The sequence below is a fragment of the Dendrobates tinctorius genome, unplaced genomic scaffold (assembly GCF_039654945.1).
Source record: "Dendrobates tinctorius isolate UK_male_01 unplaced genomic scaffold, ASM3965494v1 ptg000125l, whole genome shotgun sequence".
Taxonomy (NCBI): domain Eukaryota; kingdom Metazoa; phylum Chordata; class Amphibia; order Anura; family Dendrobatidae; genus Dendrobates; species Dendrobates tinctorius.
The window spans coordinates 15,755,110-15,780,100 of NW_027361793.1; the positions used below are offsets into that span (position 1 = coordinate 15,755,110).

Genomic DNA, 24,991 nt, shown 5'->3' on the forward strand with positions numbered 1-24,991 from the left:
CAATGCAATTGATGAGGCTCCAAAAAATAGGGTGGTACTAGTCTGGCTGGCCCTGAAGGGCACAAGCCAGCAAAAAGGCTCCTCTATCTAATCCTATATAGTGTTTGCAACCAACCAATGACAATGGATGCGGATGGAAGCACACTAATATAGGAACAAAAATCTGGATAAATTAGCTGCAAAAAAAGGACTATGTATGAGGCAGTGACGCACGCTGAGCGGACTACAGCTAGCGGTGGCTGTAGAACACACTGCAACGTGAGCTGCACTCACACACAGAGAGACCTATCAGACAGCCAAAAACAGTGCAGAGAAATGGGCTATAGCACTGAAAGGCTGCTGAAAGACTCCGCTGTCCACTCCTTTAGTGTTTGCAACCAACGTATATGGATACGTATGGAAGCACACTATAGAGGAGAAAAAAAAAGCAGCAATAAAAGAAAAATGTGTATGAGGCAGGGACACACGCTGGGCGGCCTACAAGCAGAAGTGCCTGCAGGACACACTACACAGCGTGGGTCTGCACTCACACAGCCTTTGCAGACAGGTATTTAAACAGCGCTGCTGGGCTACAAAAATGCTACAGTGGTGGATTATGTAGCCTGGGTAGAGCAATAGATATTTTAGATGATCGCTATTTCTAACTGTCCCTCACAGTCTTCAACAGCAGCCTGTCCCTAACTGAATTCACAGCAGAGTGACCAGAAATGGCAGCTGCAGCGGTTTTTATAGTGCATCATGACATCATTTCAGCAGCCAATCACAGCCATGCCAGTAGTTAACATGCCTACATGCCTAACAGGATGTGCCCACACTTCTGAGGATCCCCATTGGCTGAATCAAATCGAGCAGGCTCCTAGCATTATGGGAACTTCCGATTCCGGTATTCGATATGAAAAAAGTATCAGAACTAAGTATCGGAATTCCGATCCAGCGAATATCGGCCGATACCCGGTACTTGCTCTATCTGAATGCTCAACACTAATGACGACTACTGGTTGGCCAGCATCCACGATCCACGCTATAAAGGCAAATTACAGAACATCATGCCACAGGAGAACCTGAAGCTAATATTGGCGAGCAAACAAGCAACTCTGATAAACCGTTTTTTAGAGGCATTCCCAACACACAGCAGCGGTGCAGGTTCTACCACGAGCCGTACTGGGCCAAATGGAAGAGGTGTTCGTGGTGCACACAGCCGAACTGGCATTGGAGACAGGGGTTTCATGACTATGTTGTGGACTGATTTCTCGAGTACCGCTCACATGACTGTTAATACTGAATCGATAGCAACAGACAGGAGACAGTAGTTGTCAACTATGGTTCAAAATTACCTCTCCTCCCCTATCGATGCTCTCCCTCACAGTTCATTCCCCTTTGACTACTGGGCCTGTAAACTGGACATCTGGCCTGAATTGGCACAATATGCCTTACAGGAGCTCGTTTGCCCTGCTGGTAGTGTGCTATCAGAAAGAGTCTTCAGTGCTGCTGGATCAATCCTGCCAGAAAGAAGAACCTGGCTGTCGACCCAAACTGTTGGTGATCTCACCTTCATTAAAATGAACCATGCATGGGTTTCAAAGGATTTTGTCCCACCTTCCCCTGATGACGCATAAGTTGCCAGCAAAATGGCTGGCTTTGTCCTCCTCTTCCTCTGACTTCTCCAAGTCCTCCATTTGCAGCTGCTGAATGTCCAGCCTACACCTCAACATATGCCAGTTTTTCCACTTCCCTTACTGGGCTGTACCCCTCAGGGCCAGCATCAGCACCTGGCTCACCCGGGCAAGTGGCGGTGCCCTGAGCAGGTTGGGGAGCCCACTCGTGGGCGACAGCACTGGCGCAGGGCCCTTCACAGCACGCCGGTGTCTCTGACGGTGAATGCCCACTCGCCGTCAGAGACACCGTTGTACTATGAGGGGCCCTGTGCCAGTGCCGTCGCCCACGATTGGGCCCCTCTGCTTGCTCAGGGCACCAGCACTTGCAATACTTACCTCTCCCTGCTCCACCACTGTGACCTCTTCCGCATTTCCTGACAGTGACATTCAGGTCAGAGAGCGTGATGACATCAGGTCTGTACACCCTCTGCCTGAACAGTCCAAGTGCACAGAGCTGGAAGATGGCGACACTGAGGAGTCTAGAGTAGAGCAGTGCCCAGCGAGGAGAGGTATTTCATTTTTTTGTTTGGAGCAATATATGGGGAGCATTATACACTGGAGAATTATATATGGGGCCCATTATATGGGTCGCCCTCCCAGGGCCGTGGGGTACTCGGTACCGGGCCGGTCCTTCAGAGGGGAATGTCACAGCCGGTCCGTGGCCCTGGGCACCCATGTAAAAGGGGGTTTGAGTGGTGAAATAAAGTTTATAAGTGATTTGTGACGAAACCTATGGTGTTCGGCAATGAAGATGTTAAGCCGACGCTGCAGACAGATCCTCTGGGACAGATGATGTAGTGCAGAAAAGATGTTGTAGCCCTCCACAGGCAGGGCTGTTGGTCCCAGGGCAGTGTAGATAGGTGTTGGGGAAGAGGGTGCAGTGTCTGGCACAGAGATGTAGCAGTGCTGAAGAAGTTGTAGGAAGAAGGCAAGGACACAGCAGAATGTAGTTTCTTTACCTTTACTTGTAAGTGCAGTCCAGGGTCCAGATTACAGATGGCACAGGAGATCATTAGCCTGGAAGCAACTTAGGAATCTCTCTGTCAGATGGGTTGTGTAGTCTCCTCTCTAGCGCTTACTTGAGGTACATGCAGTACAGTGTTACACTGACGTTCCTCCTTCTTCTTCCCTTTTGGATCTACCTCGTATGGCAGACAGCTGTAGCCTTCTATCTCTCTTGGCTCACGCTTTGCTGTTGTGCCTCCGAGTCTTAGTTGGGATTAGAGCATTTACAGCTTCCTATTCCTCTGGTTTCTGTTGCAGGACCTTCAGTATCCATAACAACCGTGGAGACCAGGCTCCAGATCATGCGCTATCACTGGGAGGGAGCTCTCTATCCTCAGCTCAACCCAAAGCTTCTCTCCACACGTCTACACTCTTTGCCCTCCTCACACTAAGTAATTTCCCTTCCTGGCCCTCAGAGAGCACTCCTCCCCCAATTCTGGTTCAGAGCTCCCTCTGCTGGCCTGGAGTGGGAACTGTGTTGCATGACATGGTTAACTGCTAGAGAGACCCTTCATCGCTTCCAAGCGTGACATCACCCTCCCTGGAGGAAGGCAATGCCAGTGTGGCAACCATACTCCTGAGGGCACCACATTCCCCCCTAGTGCAATTCAGCACTCCTGGGCTGATGAAAAACATATGAACATAATAAACAGATAACAAATATAAATGTACAAGATTTAGAAAAATGAAAAATTACAAAAACCAAAGGCTCCAAAAATAGTCCTGTGATGATAAGTCCATGCATCAACGTCCATGGTCTATTCCTGGGCAAATGGTGAACTATGTACAAAGTTAGTGACCACACCTAGTCCAGTGGCCAAAATGTCCATAACACAAACGGGAAAACTCAAAAAGGAAATTTCTTACAGAATATCTGTAGGCACAAAATTTGAACAGTTACATATATACATGTTAACACTTACATTGCTTTAACTTATTCATATGCGGAATCTAAGGGGTGGTATACCTTGAGTAGTACGGGTAGATCTACGTAACACTGGCGTGGTTGAGGATCTTACAGGTTGCCTGATGCTAACTACTGGTGTAGTGTGTGATGTACAGGATACACTACTGGTGGTTCTGCGTAGCACAGGGATACTTGATTTCCTAGGACCACTTCTACTCACTCTGGGCATGACAGATTCACCACTGGCAGGGCGAGGGTTCTCTGGCTCCACTGCTGGTGTGGCATCTGCTGCCTGATTTTCCTGATTTTCAGGATTTTCTTGAGTCACTTCTTCTTGTACTACCAGTTGGGGAAATGTCAACACTGGCACCACTATGACATCATTTACTTTAGTCCAATTTGCAGGGAATTCTCCAAGTATAGTGCTGACCTTTTCTTTTTCTATGGGTTGGATGTTATTTTGCTCTTCCATTCTTTCCTTTAGTTGTTAGGGCATAATTTCAAATGATCCCTTGATATTGCTGCTGAGGTTTCTCCTCCATCCTTACTAATAAGGCACACCTTGGTATTGTCAAAGTTTGAGGGTAGAATGGTGTAGGGTTCAGCTTCCCATTGGTCATCCAACTTATGCATCCTTCTTTTCCTCTTTAGGACTTGTTCTCCTGGTGACAAGGGAACTGCAGGTGCATGTTGATTGTAGTTCCTCTCTTGTTTTTGTCTTACCTGAGCTAGACTCTTTTCCACACACTCTTGTACTCTTCGATACTGTTGCTGCATCTCTGTATCCCAGTCAGCATCTGGTGATGTCACTTCAGGTGTCAGGACTCCCATATCCAAATCAATAGGCAGCTTACCAGGCCTTGCTCTCATTAGGTAGGCTGGAGTGCAATTGGTGGAATTCACAGGAATGTGGTTGTAGAGGTCAACCAGATCTGGCAACTTTTCTTGCCACAGATTCCTCTCTTCCAAGGGCAAGGTCTTCAGTAGGTCGATCACCACCTGGTTCACCTTTTCACACATGCCATTGGTCTGTGGATGGTACGGTGTTGTACTGATCTTCTTGCAACCATACAAGTTACAGAATTCCTGGAACACTTCCGCCTCAAAAGCTGGACCTTGATCTGTAAGCACTCGCTCTGGATATCCGTGTGGTCTACAAAAATGCTGTTGGAATGCTCTGGCTGCTGTTCAGGCTGTTTGATCCTTGACAGGCACCACTACCAGGAATCTCGTGTAGTGGTCAACGATGGTAAGAGCATAACTGTAGCCGGAATGGCTTGGGACCAGCTTCACATGGTCCAGGGCAACCAACTCAAGTGGTTGCTTGGTTATTATTGGCTGCAAAGCAGCTCGCTGGCTGTTACGGTCCTTTCTGCGCAGGTTGCAATGTCCACACTCCCGGCACCAATTTTCAGTGGCTTTCCTCACACCAGCCCAGTAAAATCTCTCTCGGAGCAAGGCTTCCAACTTCTTCCATCCGAAGTGTCCAGCTCCATTATGGTACGCTTCCAAGACCATTGATGCTTCTCTTTGGGACTACCACCTGCCAGACCAGCTCAGGAGTGCGGGCATTGATACTCCTCCGGCACAGCTTTCCTTCATAGATGAACAGCCTACCTCTTTCCTTCCACAACTGTTGGGTTTCTTCAGGAGCATCCGACTCTGGGCGTGAGTCCGCTTGTGACAGTAGCTCCTTCACCAGGCGGACTGCGGGATCGCTATCCTGCATTTCTGCCCAGTCATGATGGGGCAATGGATTTAGGGTGGCCTCTTTCAAGCCAGACCGTCTGTATCTCACACCTTGGGCACGTTGGGCCGCAATTGGCCGGTGGAAGGCAGGTAACTCGATTTCTTGAAGTGCCTCAGGGTCTTCTCCTGCATCTGGCAGATTAGGCATTCTGGACAGTGCATCAGCATTGGCGTCCTTGTGCCCCGCTCGGTACTTGATGGTGAATTCATAGTTAGACAGTCGAGCCATCCATCGCTGCTCCAGTGCACCTAGTTTTGCAGTTTCCAAGTGAGTCAACGGGTTGTTGTCCGTGAAGATGGTAAACTTGGCTGAAGCTAGGTAATGCTTTAATCGTTCAGTCACAGCCCAGACTATGGCGAGGAACTCCAGCTTGAAGGAACTGTAGTTGTCAGAGTTCCTTTCGGTGGGACGCAGCTTCCTGCTGGCGTAGGAGATCACTCTTTCTTTGCCATTCTGTACCTGTGACAGTACTGCTCCCAGTCCCACGTTGCTGGCATCAGTATACAACACAAAGGGTTGGTCAATCTGGGTAGGTCAGATCTTCATCTCCTGTGAGAGCCATCTTCAGTCGGGTGAAGGATCTCTCCATTTCCTCAGTCGATTCAAATGTGGAACTTTTCTGTTTGACTTTCTTGGACTGTCCCACCAGAAGATTTTGCATAGGAGTGGCTATTTCAGTGAAGCCCTTGATGAACCTTCGGTAGTAGCCTACCAACCCAAGAAATTGACGTACTTCATGGAGGTTGCTGGGCTTCGGCCAGTCCTGGATGACTGTGACCTTGTCAGGGTCCGGTTCCACACCTTCTGCACTCACTACATGACCGAGGTACTGAACCTTGAGCTTCAGGAGGTGGCATTTGGAAGGCTTCACCTTCAGGCCAAAGTTGGATAGGGCTTCAAACACTTCAGCCAGGTGCTTCAGATGGTCTTCATAAGTCTTGAAGAAAACAATGACATCATCAAGGTACAACAGGACCGTCTCGAAGTTCTTGTGTCCCAGGCAGCACTCCATCAGCCGTTGAAATGTTCCTGGGGCGGTACAGAGCCCGAATGACATATAGTTGAACTCACAGAGACCTGTTGTGAGTTCATTTTTCCCTTCACTGTTGAGGTCTGATGAACTCCCTCCTCTGGTGAAGGAAGGTAGTGAGGCTGATTACCAAACACCTGGGCAGCTAGATGATAACTGGGTGGCTGGAATTGAGGACTGGATATAAGGCAGCCGACACCCTTCTGCCTTGCTGGTGATCCTGCTGGATGCTTGGAGACCAGTCTGATTCCTGTGTCTCAAAGCTAAGTTTTTCTGCTCTGCTTTGTACACTTCAGTTTTGTTTTTGTTTTGCCTTGTTTTTTCAGAGTTCTGCCATCCCCGGCCGGGGGTGAGCTGAATTCCATTTTTGTCTCTGATCTGTTGATCTTTTGCTCTGTCTTCAGAATATACCTGAGTGCTGATTTAGTCTTTTGAAGCCTAGCGACTTCAGGGCCTGCTTTTCCTATCAGTCGGTTGGCACATTTTGGATAGGGTTTTTGCGGATGGCAGACAGCAGCTTTCCTATCCTGTCCTATTTTAGTTAGCTTGGGCCCCATCATTTGCTCAACCTATCTTTCTATCTGTGTTAGTGTTTTCATCTTGCTTCACCGTCATTATATGTTGGGGGCTGCCTATTGCTTTGGGGTCTGCTCTGGGGCAGTTTAGTTTTTCCCCTTTCTGTCTTTAGGCTATGTAGTTCTCCGGCTGTGATCGAGGGGTCTAGGGCACCGTAGGAACCCCCCACGACTACTGCTAGTTGTTGTGGATAGGTTCAGGGGTCTGCAATCCGATAGCTGTCAACCTCTCTGGTTTTTCTGGACTTAGCTAGTATTTTGTTTTTTCCTCCTTCGGTGACTCATCATAACAGAGACCCCTTTCTGGTGGTAAATGCTGTTTTCTCACTGGTGAGATCTAAGGTGGAAAAATATTTAGCAGTTTTAAGTGCAGCTAATGATTCCTCAATTCTGGGTAATGGGTAGGTGTTGTGAGTTCATTTTCCCCTTCATTACTGAGGCCCGAGGAACTCCCTCTTCTGGTAAAGAAAGGTAGTGAGCCTGATTATCAAACACCTGAGGCTGATGATGATGACTGACTGAGTGGAGTTACTGACTGGATATAAGGCTGCCGACGCCCTTCTGCCCTGTGGGTGATTTCTCTGTGGGATCCTTGGAGACCAGTCTGAATTCCTGCTCCTCTAAAGCTAAGTTTGCTGCTCGGCCTTTTGCATTGGTGCTTTGACTTTGTTTTGCTTTGTTTTTCTGGATTTCTGCCATTCCCTGCTGGGGTGTGCTGAATTCCTTTAGCTCTGTCTTCTGAAAATACCTGAGTGCTGATTTAGTTTTTGAAGCCTAGCTGCTTCAGGGCCTTTTTCATATCAGCTTGTTGGCTTATGTCTTTGATAGGGTTTTGGCAGATTGCAGACAGCAGCCTTCCTGTCCTTTCCTATCTAGGTAGTTTTGGGCCCCGTCTTTGCTCAGTCTATCTTTCTGTCTGTGTTAGTGTTTTCATCTTGCTTCACCGTCATTATATGTTGGGGGCTGCCTATTGCTTTGGGGTCTGCTCTGGGGCAGTTTAGATTTCCCCTTTCTTTCTTTAGGCCTATTTTAATTCTCCGGCTGTGATCGAGGGGTCTAGGGCATCGTAGGAACCCCCCACGGCTACTGCTAGTTGTGTTGATAGGTTCAGGGGTCTGCAATCTGATAGTTGCCAACTTCTCTGGTTTTCTGGACTAAGCTTGTATTTCTGCTTTTGCCTCCTACGGTGACTCATTCATAACAGGTAGGCATCCTTATGTGTAATGCTGTTAATTTTCCTGTAATCAACACACATTCTCATGGTACCATCCTTTTTCTTTACAAAAACTATTGGAGCTGCCCAGGGGCTACAACTGTCTCTGATAACCCCTGCTTCCTTCATTTCTCTCAACATACCTTTGGCACATTGGTATTGTGTTGGGGGTATAGGCCGGTACCTTTCTTTTATGGGTGGATGATCTCCAGTAGGGATATGATGTTGAACCTTTTTTGCCTTCCCAAAATCTAGAGGGTGTTTACTAAATACCCGCTCATACTCCTGGGTCACTCTGTAAACCGCGTTCTTTTGGTATGACGGGGTGGAGTCAATTCCCACCTGCAGTTGCTGACACCACTCCTCCCGCTGCTTTACAGAGCCATTGTCCTCCACCTGGTCGGATGAGACCAAGGGCTCTGCTGCCTGCATTGCATTATTACTGACAGTGAGCAGCTTAGCAACTGTGGCATACCGAGGTATTGTGGCCTCCTCGTCCCCACAATTCAAAAGGCGTACAGGTACTCTCCCTTTACGCACATCAACTACCCCTCTGGCTGTCAGGACAGTGGGCCTGCTATGAGAGTATACTAGCTCTACCAATGCCTGGTAATCTTTTTCTCTGAGGCCCATGGCTGCCCGACACCAAATCAACATTTCACATATGGGGGGTATTGCAATGGGGAAAGCATCACTCACTCTGACGCTGCCAATTTCTCTGCCAGAGAGTTCTACCTGCTGTCTTTGCATAAGGGCCTTGATCTCCTTCTGCAGGACTCGTTGTTCACTGGAACCAGCAGTCTCAGCCACGTGTTGCAGCAAGACAATAACCTCGGAAAGACAATTTTCAATTACATTTGTACCAAGAGTCATCATGGGATTACATTCTCGTTGATCAATATCCACAACTATCAGACCTTGAGATTTTAACTCTACTCTACCCACTTTAACAGTAATTTCTTTACATCCCACTTGCGGTAAAGACTGACCATTACTGGCAACTACTGTCAGTTCATCACTTGGGCCATGGATAAGTTCAGAGTCAGCCCAATACCGCTTGTAGAGGATATAGGGCTTAGTGGTCACCTGGGAGCCAGTGTCCAGCAAAGCGTTCATGGGGATGCCGTCAATCACCACTGGAAGGATCGGTCTCTCTCCAACATACTTGGCTCGCCAGTTCCTTGGGCCTTGTGGTCCTACTCCTGGGGGTTGGCCCTCTGCCCCAGGGGTTGCTCGTTTAAATAACAGAATCTTGCAAGGTGACCTTCCTTGTGGCAGTGAGGACAGATGGAACGTCCGTCCTGGTCATAGCGATCGCTGTTCCTCCCTCGGAGTGGCAGGGTTCTCCTCTTCCGGAGCCACGGGACATCCTCTGGACTGGAAGAAAGCTGGATCTTCTCCTTGGAGGACACCTGCAGGGACTGCACGGTTTTAGTAAGTGCAGCCATCCCTTTGGTCAACTCCTGGACCTGAAGACGCAGCTCTTCTGTCGAATCTTTATCCAGAGTCTGTGCATCAGCCTCCACAGGGATGGAAGGGAAAGATGTTGCTTCCTGGTGGTAGGTGATCGCTTGGTGCCTAGGGGGCGCTGGACGGCTGACAGTTGGTTCCTGCAGCACCCGGAGAGCCCTGTCCTTGAAATCAGCAAAGTCTAAGTCAGGGTTCTGTAGGGCTATGATGCGCAGCTGTGCTCTGTGGGTACTGGATAGGAGTCCCTCAATGAATTGCTCCTTTAACAGTCTGTCTCCATCTTTCACACTGTCAGGGTCAATCTGCTTGACGGCTCGCAGCGCCTCCTGCAGGCTAAGAGCATAGTCCCTTATATTGACCTGTGATTTCTGTTTACATCCAAAGAACCTCATCTTGATTTCAGCTGCAGTGCGAGTGTCAAAGCTGCTTCTTAGCTTGGCCAAAATCTTTTTAACAGTCTCTTTGTCATTGTCCTGCCAGGCTTTTACTTCTCTCTGTGGTGCACCTGTTAGCTGCCCAATCAGGATGTTCACCTTCTGGCTTTCAGATAGAGGATACACCTCAAACAAACTGCACAGTCTTTCTTTAAATTCAATCAGGGTATGTGACTCCCCTGAATACTGCAGTAGCCAGGCTGCTCCCGGTATGTAAGGCATAGACAGTGGCATTATGGGGACTGCTGCAGAGGGCGCTGTTTCTTGCGGTGCCCTGGAAGCAACACTGGCTGCTGGATTCAGCGGCACTGTGGGGTCTGCAGGGGCGTCCACAGCTGCATCGGCGCATGCCTCGGACATTCTCCTTCCCCCTAGTTAATGGTTGCCAGGCCTCGGGGTCAAGCAGCTTACCGGCTGTAGGCCTCAGCTTCTCCCGCCCTGTCCTCTCTTCCCGCACGGCACTTCACTTCCTCGCGCTCTTTGGCAGGCTCCGCCCACGACGGCCCGCCTCTCTGGTTTCCCGCGCGCGCCAAGCAGCGGGATAATGGCGGCAATGGTGCCAACAGTCCACAGTACACAAAACAGTCTCTTGCACACAAGACCGGAGGATACCGGGCTCCGTAATCCTGTTCGTGACGCCAAAATGGGTCGCCTTCCCAGGGCTGTGGGGTACTCGGTACCGGGCCGGTCCTTCAGAGGGGAATGTCAAAGCGGCAGTGACCCGGTCCGTGGCCCTGGGCGCCCATGTAAAAGGGAGTTTGAGTGGTGAAATAAAGTTTAGAAGTGATTTGTGATGCCACCTGTGGTGTTCGGCAATGAAGGTGTTAAGCCAACACTGCAGACAGATCCTCTGGGACAGATGGTGTAGTGCAGCAAAGATGTTGTAGCCCTCCACAGGCAGGGCTGTTGGTCCCAGGGCAGCGTAGATAGGTGTTGGGGAAGAGGGTGCAGTGTGTGGCACAGAGATGTAGCAGTGCTGAAGAAGTTGTAGGAAGAAGGCAAGGACACAGCAGAATGTATTTTCTTTACCTTTACTTGTAAGTGCAGTCCAGGGTCCAGATTACAGATGGCACAGGAGATCATTAGCCTGGAAGCAACTTAGGAATCTCTCTGTCAGATGGGTTGTGTAGTCTCCTCTCTAGCGCTTACTTGAGGTACATGCAGTACATTGTTACACTGACGTTCCTCTTTCTTCTTCCCTTTTGGATCTACCTCGTATGGCAGACAGCTGTAGCCTTCTATCTCTCTTGGCTCACCCTTCGCTGTTGTGCCTCCGAGTCTTAGTTGGGAATAGAGCATTTACAGCTTCCTATTCCTCTGGTTTCTGTTGCAGGACCTTCAGTATCCTTACAACCGTGTAGACCAGGCTCCAGATCATGCGCTATCACTGGGAGGGAACTCTCTATCCTCAGCTCAACCTCCAGCTTCTCTCCACACGTCTACACTCTTTGCCCTCCTCACACTAAGTAATTTCCCTTTCTGGCCCTCAGGGAGCACTCCTCCCCAAATTCTGGTTCAGAGCTCCCTCTGCTGGCCTGGAGTGGGAACTGTGTTGCATGACATGGTTAACTACTAGAGAGACCCTTCATCACTTCCACGCCTGACATCACCCTCCCTGGAGGAAGGCAATGCCAGCGTGGTGACCATACTCCTGAGGGCACCACATTTACACTTGAGCATCATAGATAGGGTCCATTATACACTGGAGCATCTTATTGGGCACATTATATATGGAACATTATAAATGGGGCCCATCATACACTGGAGCATCATCCATGGGGCCCATCATACACCTGCGCATTATATTGTAAATGTGGTCCATCATACACCTGAGCATCATATACGGGGCCCATTATACACTGGAGCATTATAAATGGGGCCCATTATACAGTATATGGAGCATTATACACTGTTTGCATAATTATTATTAGGCAAGTTGTATTTGAGAGGATTCTTTTTATTATTGAACAACAGCTATGTTCTCAATCAACCGAAAAGAGTCATAAATATCAAAGCTTAATATTTTTGGAAGCTGGAGTGGGGTTTTTTAGATTTGGCTTTCTTAGGAGGATATCTGTTTGTGCAGGTAACTATTACAGTGCAGAATTATTAGACAACTTAATAAAAACCAAGTATATACCCATCTCACTTGTTTATTTTCACCAGGTAAACCAATATAACAACAAAAAATGTAGAAATAAACATTTCTGACATTAAAAACCCCAAAAAAGTGACCAACATAGCCACCTTTCTTTATGATGACACTCAAAGTCCTTCCATCCATACATTCTGTCAGTTGCTTGATCTGTTTACGATCAACATTGCATCCAGCAGCCATCACAGCCTCCCTGACACTGTTCCGAGAGGTGTAATGTTTTCACTCCCTGTAGATCTCACATTTTATGAGGGACCACAGGTTCTCTATGGGGATCAGGTAAACAAGGGGGCCTTGTCATTATTTTTTCTTCTTTTAGACCTTTACTGGGCAGCCACGCTGTGGAGTATTTAGATGCATGTGATGGAGCATTGTCCTGCATGAAAATCTTTTTTTTCTTGCACGATACAGACTTCTGCCTGTACCACTGCTTGAAGAAGGTGTCTTCCAGAGACTGGCAGTAGGTCTGGGAGTTGAGCTTCACTCCATCCTCAACCTGAAAAGGTCCCACAAGTTCATCTTTGATGATACAAGCCCATACCAGTACCCCACCTCCACCTTGCTGGCATCTGAGTCAGAGTGGAGCTCTCTTGCCTTTACTGATCCAGCCTTGAGCCCATCCATCTTGAGCCCATCCATCTGGCCCATCAAGAGTCACTCTCATTTCAACAGTCCATAAAACCATACAAAAAACTGTCTTAACATATTTCTTGGCCCAGTCTTGACATTTTTTCTTATGTTTCTTGTTCAAAGGTGGTCGTTTTCCAGCCTTCCTTACCTTGGCCATGTCCCTGAGTATGGCACACCTTGTGCTTTTTGATACTCCAGTAACATTGCAGCTCTGAAATATGGCAAAACTGGTGGCAAATGGCATCTTGGCAGCTTCACTCTTGATTTTCCTCAATTCATGGGCAGTTATTTTGAGCCTTTTATAATCAACACGCTTCTTGCGACCCTGTTGGCTATTTGCCATGAAACGCTTGATTGTTCAGTGATCACACTTCAAAAGTTTGGCAATTTCAAGACTGCTGCATCCCTCTGCAAGACACATCTCACAATTTTTGACTTTTCAGAGTCCGTCAAATCTCTCTTCTGACCCATTTTGCCAAAGGAAAGGAAGTTACCTAATAATTAAGCACACCTTATATAGGGTGTTGATGTCATTAGACCACACACACCTTCTCATTACAGAGATACAAATCACCTGATTTACATAATTGGCAGTTGGCTTTAAAGCCTATACAGCTTGGAGTAGGACATGTATAAAAAGGATGATGTAATCAAATTTATTGAAGACACCAATTTCAGAAAATTAATTACACATGCGTTTTTATTCCACACACTTCTTATTCAGGAAAAGACATAGAGTTGTCTTCAATAAACAGCAGCGTGAACAAGTCCATAAATCCTTCCTGGTTTCTATTGTAAGTGGTTTGACGACCCATGAGTCCACAGCAGCTGAATAACATTCTTAAACGCATAGTTCTATGGATCAGGTCAGCATAATGTGCTATTCTTAATTCTGAATGTTTATCAGATAAGACTCTGTTGCGCTATTTTTTCTCCAGCCGATCTACCTTATTTTACTGTACAACATTATTTGTGGTGCTATAAGACACGGTTATTAATGGAAGTATCCATTGGTGCATATTTTATTTTGAATTACACATGTCGGGCACTTTTTGCAAAATATTGTCTTAAAACATGCATATTAGAGAGCAAAATGGTTGATTGAATTTGTTTACATACAGTGCCTTGCGAAAGTATTCGGACCCCTGGAACTTTTCAACCTTTTCCCACATATCATGCTTCAAACATAAAGATACCAAATGTAAATTTTTGCTGAAGAATCTACAAGTGAGACACAATTGTGAAGTTGAATGAAATTTATTGGTTATTTTAAATTTTTCTGAAAATACAAAAACTGAAAAGTAGCGCGTGCAATATTATTCGGCCCCTTTACTTTCAGTGCAGCAAACTCACTCCAGAAGTTCATTCTGGATCTCTGAATGATCCAGTGTTGTCCTAAATGACTAATGATGATAAATATAATCCACCTGTGTGTAATCAAGTCTCCGTATGAATGCACCTGCTCTGTGATAGTCTCAGGGTTCTGTTTGAAGCACAGAGAGCATCATGAAGACCAAGGAAGACAACAGGCAGGTCCATGATACTGTTGTGGAGAAGTTTAAAGCTGGATTTGGATACAAAATGATTTCTAAAACTTTAAACATCCCAAGGAGCACTGTGCAAGAGATCATATTGAAATGGAAGGAGTATCATACCACTGCAAATCTACCAAGACCCGGCCGTCCCTCTAAACTTTCATCTCAAACAAGGAGAAGACTGATCAGAGACGCAGCCAAGAGGCTCATGATCACCCTGGATGAACTGCAGAGATCTACAGCTGAGGTCAGACAGTCTGTCCATAGGACAACAATCAGTCATACACTGTACAAATCTGGTCTTTATGGAAGAGTGGCAAGAAGAAAGCCATTTCTCAAAGATAGCCATAAAAAGTGTCATTTAAAGTTTGCAACAAGCCACCTAGGAGACACACCAAACATATGGAAGAAGGTGCTCTGGTCAGATGAAACCAAAATCAGCAACAATGCCAAACGATATGTTTGGCTTAACCCCTTAACCCCCAAGGGTGGTTTGCACGTTCATGACCGGGCCAATTTTTACAATTCTGACCACTGTCCCTTTATGAGGTAATAATTCTGGAATGCTTCCATGGATCCTGGTGATTCTGACATTGTTTTCTCATGACATATTGTACTTCATGCTAGTGGTAAAATTTCATTCACATAACTTGTGTTTTTTGTGAAAAAAATGGAAATTTGGCGAAAATTTTGAAAATTTCACAATTTTCCAACTTTGAATTTTTATGCCCTTAAATTACAGAGATACGGCACACAAAAAACTTAATAAGTAACATTTCCCACATATTTCCTTTACATCAGCACAATTTTGGAACCCAAATTTTTTTTTCTTAGGAAGTTATAAGGGTTAAAAGTTGACCAGCGATTTCTCATTTTTGCAACACCATTTTATTTTTACGGACCACATCACATTTGAAGCCACTTTGAGGGGTCTATATGATAGAAAATACCCAAAAGTGATACCATTCTAAAAACTGCACCCCTTAAGGTGCTCAAAACCACATTCAAGAAGTTTATTAACCTTTCAGTTGCTTCACAGGAATTTTCTGAATATTTAAAAAAAAAATGAACATTTAACTTTTTTTCACAAAAAAAATACTTCAGGTTCAATTTTTTTTATTTTACCAAGGGTAGCAGGAGAAGTTGGACTGCAAAAATTGTGCAGTTTGTCCTGAGTATCATAGAATCATAGAATCATAGAGTTGGAAAGGACCTCCTGGGCCATCTGGTCCAACCCCCTGCTCAAAGCAGGATTCGCTAAATCATCCCAGTCAGTTGTATGTCCAGCCTCTGTTTGAAGACTTCCATTGAAGGAGAACTCACCACTTCTCGTGGCAGCTTGTTCCACTCATTGATCACTCTGTCAAAAAGTTTTTTCTAATATCTAATCTGTGTCTCCTCCCATTCAGTTTCATCCCATTACTTCTAGTCTTTCCTTGTGCAAATGAGAATAAAGTTGATCCTTCTACAATGTGACAGCCCTTTAGATATTTGTAGACAGCTATTAAGTCTCCTCTCAGTCTTCTCTTTTTCAAACTAAACATTCCCAAATCCTGCAACCTTTCCTCATAAGACAGGGTTTGCAGACCGGTCACCATTCTGGTCGCTCTTTTCTGAACTCGCTCCAGTTTGTTGATGTCTTTTTTAAAATGTGGTGCCCAAAACTGAACACAATATTCCAGATGAGGTCTGACCAAAGAGGAGTAGAGGGAAATAATGTCTTCACACTGTTGACTCATATTCAGTCTGTGATCTATTAGTATACCCAAGTCTTTTTCACATGTGCTGTTGCTTAGCCCTATTCCTCCCATTCTGTATATGCTTTTTTCATTTTTATTGCCCAGATGTAGTACTTTGCATTTTTCCCTGTTAAAAACCATTCTGTTAGTTGCTGCCCACTTCTCCAGTTTATTTATATCTTTTTGAATCCTCTCTCTCTCTTCTCTAGTATTAGCTATCCCTCCTAGCTTTGTGTCATCAGCAAATTTAATCAGTTTACCCTCAATTCCTTCATCTAAATCATTGATAAAGATGTTCAACAATACAGGGCCCAGGACAGAGCCCTGTGGTACCCCACTTGACACATTCTTCCAACTGGATGTGCAGCCATTTACGACCACTCTTTGGGTCCGATCACTAAGCCAGTTATGAATCCACCCAACAGTTGCCTTGTCCATTCCATACTTAGTCATTTTTTCAATAAGGATTGTATGAGATACTTTGTCAAATGCTTTGCTGAAGTCAAGATATACTATATCTACAGCATTTCCTTGATCCACCCAATCAGTGATTCCGTCATAGAAGGAAATTAAGTTAGTTTGACATGACCTATTAGTAACAAACCCATGCTGACTCTGTTTAATCACTTCATTCTTATCCATGTACTGACATACATGTTGTTTAATAATCTGTTCAAAGATCTTTCCTGGTATAGAAGTCAGACTCACCGGCCTATAGTTGCCTGGGTCCACCTTCTTCCCCTTTTTGAAGATAGGAACAACATTTTCTCTTCTCCAGTCTTCTGGGACTTCTCCTGTTCTCCAAGAATTTTCAAAGATTATGGAGAGGGGTTCAAAAATTTCTTCTGCTATCTCCTTCAGTACTCTGGGGTGTAATTCATCTGGACCTGGAGACTTGAATTCATTTAGGTTAGCTAAGTGTTTCCTCACTATCTTTCTGTTTATAGATATCCTGGATTCTTCTATTCCCTTAATAGGACAGTGAAGAACAGTTGATGTTACATTTCCTTTCTGAGAGAAAACAGATGCAAAATAGGAATTTAAAAGTTCGGCCTTCTCAACATCCTGTCTTACCATTTCATCATTCATCCTGTAAAAATCCTATAGCATCTTTGACTTTTCTTTTACTTTTGACATATCCCCAAAATCCTTTATTATTGCTTTTGACATCTCTTGCAAGCCTCAATTCATTTTCAGCTTTAGATAATTTGATTTGTGCCCTGCAGGTTCTGCAGACAGCATTATATTCTTCTTTAGATATACCTCCCTCTTTCCATTTTATAAACATTTTTTTCTTCCTTTTTAGCATGTGCTTAAGTTCTGTGTTCATCCATCCTGGTTTCCTTAAATGCTTCCTATTCTTCCCTCTTTTCGGAATTGTTAACAATTGTGCTTTGAGAATTTCACTTTTCAAGATTTCCCATCCTTCCTGGACATTTTTGTCTTTAAGGATATCCAGCCATTGGATCCCTCCAATTCTCTTTCTGAATCCCTTAAAATCTGCCTTTCTGAAATCTAACCTTGACGTCTGAGTCTTCACAGGTCTTCCTCCTCTAGTTATCCAAAATTCTAAAATAGCATGGTCGCTACCTCCTAGGGTCCCAGCCACTTTTACCTCCTCAACCATTTCCTCCCTGTTTATAAGGATTAGATCCAAGGTAGCTAATACCTGATATGTGGGGGGGAACCACTGTTTCGGAGCATGGCAGAGCTCAGAAGGGAAGGAGCACTGTTTGATTTTTTCAATGCAAAATTGGCTAGAATTCAGATTGGACGCGATGTCACATTTGGAGAGTCCCTGATATACCTAAACAGTGGAAACCCCCCACAAGTGACCCCATTTTGGAAACTAGACCCCCCAAGGAAAATATCTAGATATGTGTTGAGAACTTTGAACCAACAAGGGCTTCACAGAAGTTTATAACGTACAGCGGTACAATTAAAAAATCATATTTTTTCCACAAAAATGATCTTTTCACCCCCAATTTTTATTTTCCCAAGGGTAACAGTACCCTAAAAGTTATTGTGCAATTTGTCCTGAGTACGTTGGTACCCCAAATGTGGGTGTAAACAACTATTTTGGCGCATGGCTGAGCTCAGAAGGGAAGCAGCGCCATTTGACGTTTTTGGCTGGAATTGAGATCGGACACCATGTCGCGATTGGAAAACCCCTGATGTACCAAAACAGTGGAAACCCCCCACAAATGACACCATTTTTCAAACTAGACCCCCCCAAGTAACTTATCTAGATGTGTGGTGTGAACTTTGAACCCCCAAGGGCTTCACAGAAGTTTATAACGTACAGCCGTACAATACAAAAATCATATTTTTTCCACAGAAATGATCTTTTCACCCTCAATTCTTATTTTTCCAAGGGTAACAGGACCCTAAAAGTTATTGTGCAATTTGTCCTGAGTACGCTGATACCCCACATGTGGGGGTAAACCACTATTTGGGCGCATGGCAGAGCTTGGAAGGGAAGTAGCGCCATTTGACGTTTTTGGCTGGAATTGAGATCGGACACCATGTCGCCTTTGGAAAGCCCCTGATGTACCAAAACAGTGAAAACCCCCTACAAATTACACCATTTTGGAAACTAGACCCCCCAAGGAACCTATCTAGATGTGTGGTGAGCACTTTGAACCCCCCCAGTGCGACCAGGCGTGAAAATAAAAAAATCGTATTTTATCAATAAACATGATCTTTTAGTCCCCAATTTTTTTATTTTTCCAAGGGTACCAGGAGAAATTGGACCCGAAAAGTTGTTATCCAATTTGTCCTGAGTATGCTGATACCCCAAATGTGGGAGAAAACTACTGTATGGGCACACGTCGGGGCTCGGAAGGGAAGTAGTGACGTTTTGCAATGCAGCCTTTGATGGAATGGTCTGCGGGTGTCATGTTGCCTTTGGAGAGCCCCAAATGTACCTAAACAGTGGAAACCCCCATAAGTGACACCATTTTGGAAACTAGACCCCCTAAGGAACTTATCTAGATGTGTGGTGAGCACTTTGAACCCCCAAGGGCTTCACAGAAGTTTATAACGCCCGGGCGTGAAAATAAAAAAAACATTTTTTTTTACACAAAAATGATATTTTTGCCCCCAATTTTTTATTTTCCTAAGGGTAACAGGAGAAATTGGACCCAAAAAGTTGTTTTGCAATTTGTCCTGAGTACGCTGATACCCTATATGTGTGGGTAAAACACTGTTTGGGTGCATGGCAGAGCTTGGAAGGGAAGGAGCACCATTTGACTTTTTCAAAGCAGAATTGGCTGGAATTGAGATCAGATGCCATGTTGCAATTGGAGAGCACCTGATGTGCCGAAACAGTGGAAACCCCCCAATTCTAACTCCAACCCTAACCCCAGCACACCCCTAACCCTAATCTCAGCCCTAGCCCTAACCCCAATGGTAAAATGGAATAAATACATTTTTTTTATTTTGTTATTTTTTGCTAACTAAGGGGGTGATAACGGGGAGTTTGATTTACTATTTATGATGGTTTTTATGTTAGGCAGCTGTCACACGCTAAAAGACGCTTTTTTTTGTAAAAATAGCTTTTGCATCACCACATATTGAGAGCTATAATTTTTCCATATTTTGACCCACTGAGTCATGTGAGGTCTTATTTTTTGCGGGATGAGTTGATGCTTTTATTCGTATCATGTTCGGGCATGTGACATCTTTTGATCGCTTTTTATTCCGATTTTTGGGACGCAGCATGAACAAAAACCAGCGTTTCATGAATTTCTTTTAGGGGGTGTGTTTACACCGTTCCGCGTGCGGTAAAATTGATAAAGCACTTTTATTCTTGGGGTCAGTTTGGTTACAGCGATACCTCATTTAGGTCGTTTTTTTATGTTTTGGCGCTTTTATGCAATGAAAACAATTTTCTATAAAAAATAATTATTTTTGCATCGCTTTATTCTGCGAGCTATAACTTTTTTATTTTTTCACTGATGATGCGGTTTGGCAGCTTGTTTTTTGCAGAAAAAGATGACGTTTTCAGCGATACCATGCATATTCATATGCGTCTTTTTGATCGCGCGTTATTGCGCTTTTTGTTCGGCAGTATGATAATAAATCATTATTTTTTGCTTCGTTTTTTACTTTTATGTTTTAAGGGGTTTGCTAAAGGGGTTAACTAATGGGACAGTTTTATAGGGCAGGTCGTTATGGACGCTGCGATACCGAATATGTGTACTTTTATTGTTTTTTTTTTTATTTCCAAAAAATGAATTTATTAGGGAATATTTTTTTTTTTTTAATTTATTTAGCGATTTTTTTTTAAATTATTTTTACACTTTTTTTAACTTTATTACATTGTCCCAGGTGGGACATCACTATCGTGTGACAGATTGCTGATCTGTCACATCACAGATCACTGTGACAGATCAGCAATCTGTCACAGGCACTACACAGGCTTCCTCCTTGCCTGCGCTTTGCAGTCGTCATCTTGGATCCGGGGACCTGCAGGGATGGAGACCCCCGCAGCAGCGCTGTACATTGCGCTGCTGTGGGGGGCTCAGGGAAGCACGAGGGAGCCCCCTCCCTGCCGATGCTTCCCTTTAACCCCCGGTACACCGCACTCGTATTTGACCGCGGTGTGCAAGGGGTTAACATGTCGGGGGGGTCCGTGACTGCCCCTGACACATTGTGCCGGGTGTCAGCTGTGATAATCAGCTGACACCTGGCCGCGATCAGCGGTGCTCACCACCACGAATTAAGTCCCAGGGCACATAGATGGGATAGTACGTCACATGACAGAAAGAGGTTAAAGGCAACACAGCTCATCACCCTGAACACACCATCCCCACTTTCAAAAATGGCGTGGCAGCATCATGGTTTGGGCCTGGTTTTCTTCAGCAGGGACAGGGAAGATGATTAAAATTGATGGGAAGATGGATGGAGCCAAATACAGGACCATTCTTGAAGAAAACCTGTTGGAGTCTGCAAAAGACCTGAGACTGGGACGGAGATTTGTCTTCCAACAAGACAATAATCCCAAACATAAAGCAAAATCTACAATGTAATGGTTCACAAATAAACGTATCCAGGTGTTAGAATGGCTAAGTCAAAGTCCAGACCTGAATCCAATCAAGAATTTGTGGAATGAGCTGAAAACTGCTGTTCATAAACGATTGTCATCAAACCTCACTGAGCTCGAGCTGTTTGCCAAGGAAGAATGGGCCAGAATTTCAGTTTCTTGATGTACAAAACTGATAGAGACATACCTCAAGTGACTTGCAGCTGTAATCGCAACAAAAAGTGGCACAAAAAAGTATTACGTTAAAGGGGCCAAATAATATTGCACGCCCCACTTTTCAGTTTTTGAATTTCCACAAAAATTTAAAATAACCAATAAATTTCATTCAACTTCACTATTGTGTCCCACTTGTTGATTCTTCACCAAAGATTTACATTTGGTATCTTTATGTTTGAAGCATATGTGAGAAAAGGTTGTAAAGTTCCAGGGGGCCGAATACTTTTGCAAGGCACTGTAAATTTGCAAAATTATAAGTTCTTTTATGGCAATTTAGTTTTTAACTAATTTATAATTAATAAACTTACAATAATCTGTTAATGTAATTTTTTTCTAGGACAAATATCAGGTATTAGACAAGAACTGCTGCACATGGCGAGCCAAGTTTCCAGATGCTACACCAACCTTATAAGCAACATTATTGAGCCAACATTAAAATGATTACTTATGTTTCAAGATTTGTGTCTTTTGAAACCTATGATATTTTTTTGTTGATGTCACAGATCAAATACTTCATGTACATGCTTATACTTTACTTTGAGGAAAGAATGCTGTATCCCTATTTTACAGGAAGAATGGTCAATGTATGTAAACTCAATCAGATGTTCATTAGGATAATAATAGAATAACTCCGTACTGTCATGGATCCAGCGGGACAATCCCAAGTTGGGGGAGCTATCCCACTGTCATGGGAGGTTAACATTACGTCCCAACTTCCTCTGACTGTGTATGATGTCTCGTGCGTTTTGCTGAGTTCATTGCTCAGTAGTTTCTCTTCTTTGAGGCATTTCTGTGCTGTGTACTTAGTTTCTCTTTGTATTTTTTGATTTTTAACTGTGAACCTTTAGCCCGCAAGGCAACAGCAAAAACGATGAGCTGCAGGCTGCGCTGCCAAATGCAGAACTTTCTCCTTGAATTTGACTGATATTTTTTATTACATGCAAACTGAGCTGGTATACTTTCCTTCATTAACCCCTTCACTACCAAGGGTGGTTTGCACGTTAACTCCCGGGCCAATTTTTACAATTCTGACCACTGTACATTTATGAGGTCATAACTCTGGAACGCTTCCATGGATCCCGGTGATTCTGACATTGTTTTCTCGTGACATATTGTACTTCATGTTAGTGGTAAAATTGCATTCATATAACTTGCGTTTATTTGTGAAAAAAAACGAAATTTGGCGAAAATTTTGAAAATTTCGCAATTTTCCAACTTTTAATTTTTATGCCCTTAAATCACAGCGATACGGCACACAAAAAACTTAATACATAACATTTCCCACACGTTTACTTTACATCAGCACAATTTTGGAACCAAAATTTTTTTTTGTTAGGAAGTTATAAGGGTTAAAAATTGACCAGCGATTTCTCATTTTTGCAACACCATTTTATTTTTAGGGACCACTTCACATTTGAAGCCACTTTGAGGGGTCTATATGATAGAAAATACCCAAAAGTGACACCATTCTAAAAACTGCACCCCTTAAGATGCTTAAAACCACATTCAAGAAGTTTATTAACCCTTTAGGTGCGTCACAGGAATTTTTTGAATATTAAAAAAAAATGAACATTTAACTTTTTTTCACAAAAAAATACTTCAGGTTCAATTTTCTTTATTTTACCAAGGGTAACAGGAGAAATTGGACTGCAAAAGTTATTGTGCAATTTGTCCTGAGTACGCTGATACCTGATATGTGGGGGGGAACCACTGTTTCGGCGCATGGCAGACCTCAGTAGGGAAGGAGCGCCGTTTGACTTTTTCAATGCAAAATTGGCTGGAATTCAGATCGGACACCATGTCGCGTTTGGAGAGCCCCTGATGTACCTAAACAGTGGAAACCCCCAAGTGACCCCATTTTGGAAACTAGACCCCCAAAGGAACTTATCTAGATATGTGGTGAGAACTTTGAACCCACAAGGGCTTCACAGAAGTTTATAACGTACAGCGGTACAATTAAAATATCATATTTTTTCCACAAAAATGATCTTTTCACCCCCAATTTTTATTTTCCAAGGGTAACAGGACCCTAAAAGTTATTGTGCAATTTGTCCTGAGTACGCTGATACCCCATATGTGGGTGTAAATGACTATTTGGGCGCATAGCAGAGCTCGGAAGGGAAGCAGCGCCATTTGACGTTTTTGGCTAGATTTGAGATCGGACACCATGTCGCGATTGGAAAACCCCTGATGTACCAAAACAGTGGAAACCCCCCACAAATGACACCATTTTGGAATCTAGACCCCCCAAGGAACTTATCTAGATGTGTGGTGAGAACTTTGAACCCCCAAGGGCTTCACAGAAGTTTATAACGTACAGCAGTACAATTAAAAAATCATATTTTTTCCACAAAAATGATCTTTTCACCCTCAATTCTTATTTTTCCAAAAGTAACAGGACCCTAAAAGATATTGTGCAATTTATCCTGAGTACGCTGATACCCCACATGTGGGTGTAAACCACTATTTGGGCGCATGGCAGAGCTCGGAAGGGAAGCAGCGCCATTTGACGTTTTTGGCTGGAATTGAGATCGGACACCATGTCGCGTTAGGAAAGCCCCTGATGTACCAAAACAGTAGAAACCCCCCACAAATGACACCATTTTGGAAACTAGACCCCCCAAGGAACTTATCTAGATGTGTGGTGAGCACTTTGAACCCCCCAGTGCTTCACTGAAGTTTATAACGTCCGGGCGTGAAAATAAAAAAATCGTATTTTTTCCACAAACATCATCTTTTAGTCCCCATTTTTTTATTTTTCCAAGGGTAACAGGAGAAATTGGACCCCAAAAGTTGTTGTCCAATTTGTCCTGAGTACGCTGACACCCCATATGTGGGAGAAAACTACTGTATGGGGACACGTCGGGGCTCTTAAGGGAAGTAGTGACGTTTTGGAATGCAGACTTTGATGGAATGGTCTGTGGGTGTCATGTTGCCTTTGGAGAGCCCCTAATGTACCTAAACAGTGGAAACCCCCCACAAATGATCCCATTTTGGATACTAGACCCCCTGAGGAACTTATCTAGATGTGTGGTGAGCACTTTGAACCCCCAAGGGCTTCACAGAAGTTTATAACGACCGGGCGTGAAAATAAAAATATCGTATTTTTTCAACAAACATCATCTTTTAGTCCCCATTTTTTTATTTTCCCAAGGGTAACAGGAGAAATTGGACCCCAAAAGTTGTTGTCCAATTTGTCCTGAGTACGCTGATACCTCATATGTGGGAGAAAACTACTGTATGGGCACACGTCGGGGCTCGTAAGGGAAGTAGTGACGTTTTGGAATGCAGACTTTGATGGATTGGTCTGCGGGTGTCATGTGCGTTTGGAGAGCCCCTGATGTACCTAAACTATTGAAACTCCCCAAAAGTGACCCCATTTTGGAAACTAGACCCCCCACGGAGCTTATCTAGATGTGTGGAGAGCACTTTGAACCCCCAAGTGCTTCACAGAAGTTTATAACGCCTGGGCGTGAAAATAAAAAAGACATTTTTTTCCGCAAAATTATATTTTGCCCCCAATTTTTTATTTTCCTAAGGGTAACAGGAGAAATAGGACCCCAAAAGTTGTTTTGTAATTTGTCCTGAGTAGGCTGATACCCTACATGTGGGGGTAAAACACTGTTTGGG

The 24,991-nt window shown here is 44.3% G+C and overlaps 1 long non-coding RNA gene across 1 annotated transcript in view; it reads left to right on the forward strand.

Annotated features, from left to right (window-relative positions):
* LOC141047002 (uncharacterized) overlaps positions 1 to 21,852 on the forward strand; it is a 78,953-nt gene extending 57,101 nt beyond the window's left edge. Inside the window, exon 3 of the long non-coding RNA XR_012219718.1 lies at positions 21,699 to 21,852. This is a non-coding gene — a long non-coding RNA (uncharacterized lncRNA). The remainder of the gene's footprint in view (positions 1 to 21,698) is intronic.
* Positions 21,853 to 24,991: the final 3,139 nt, after the last annotated feature.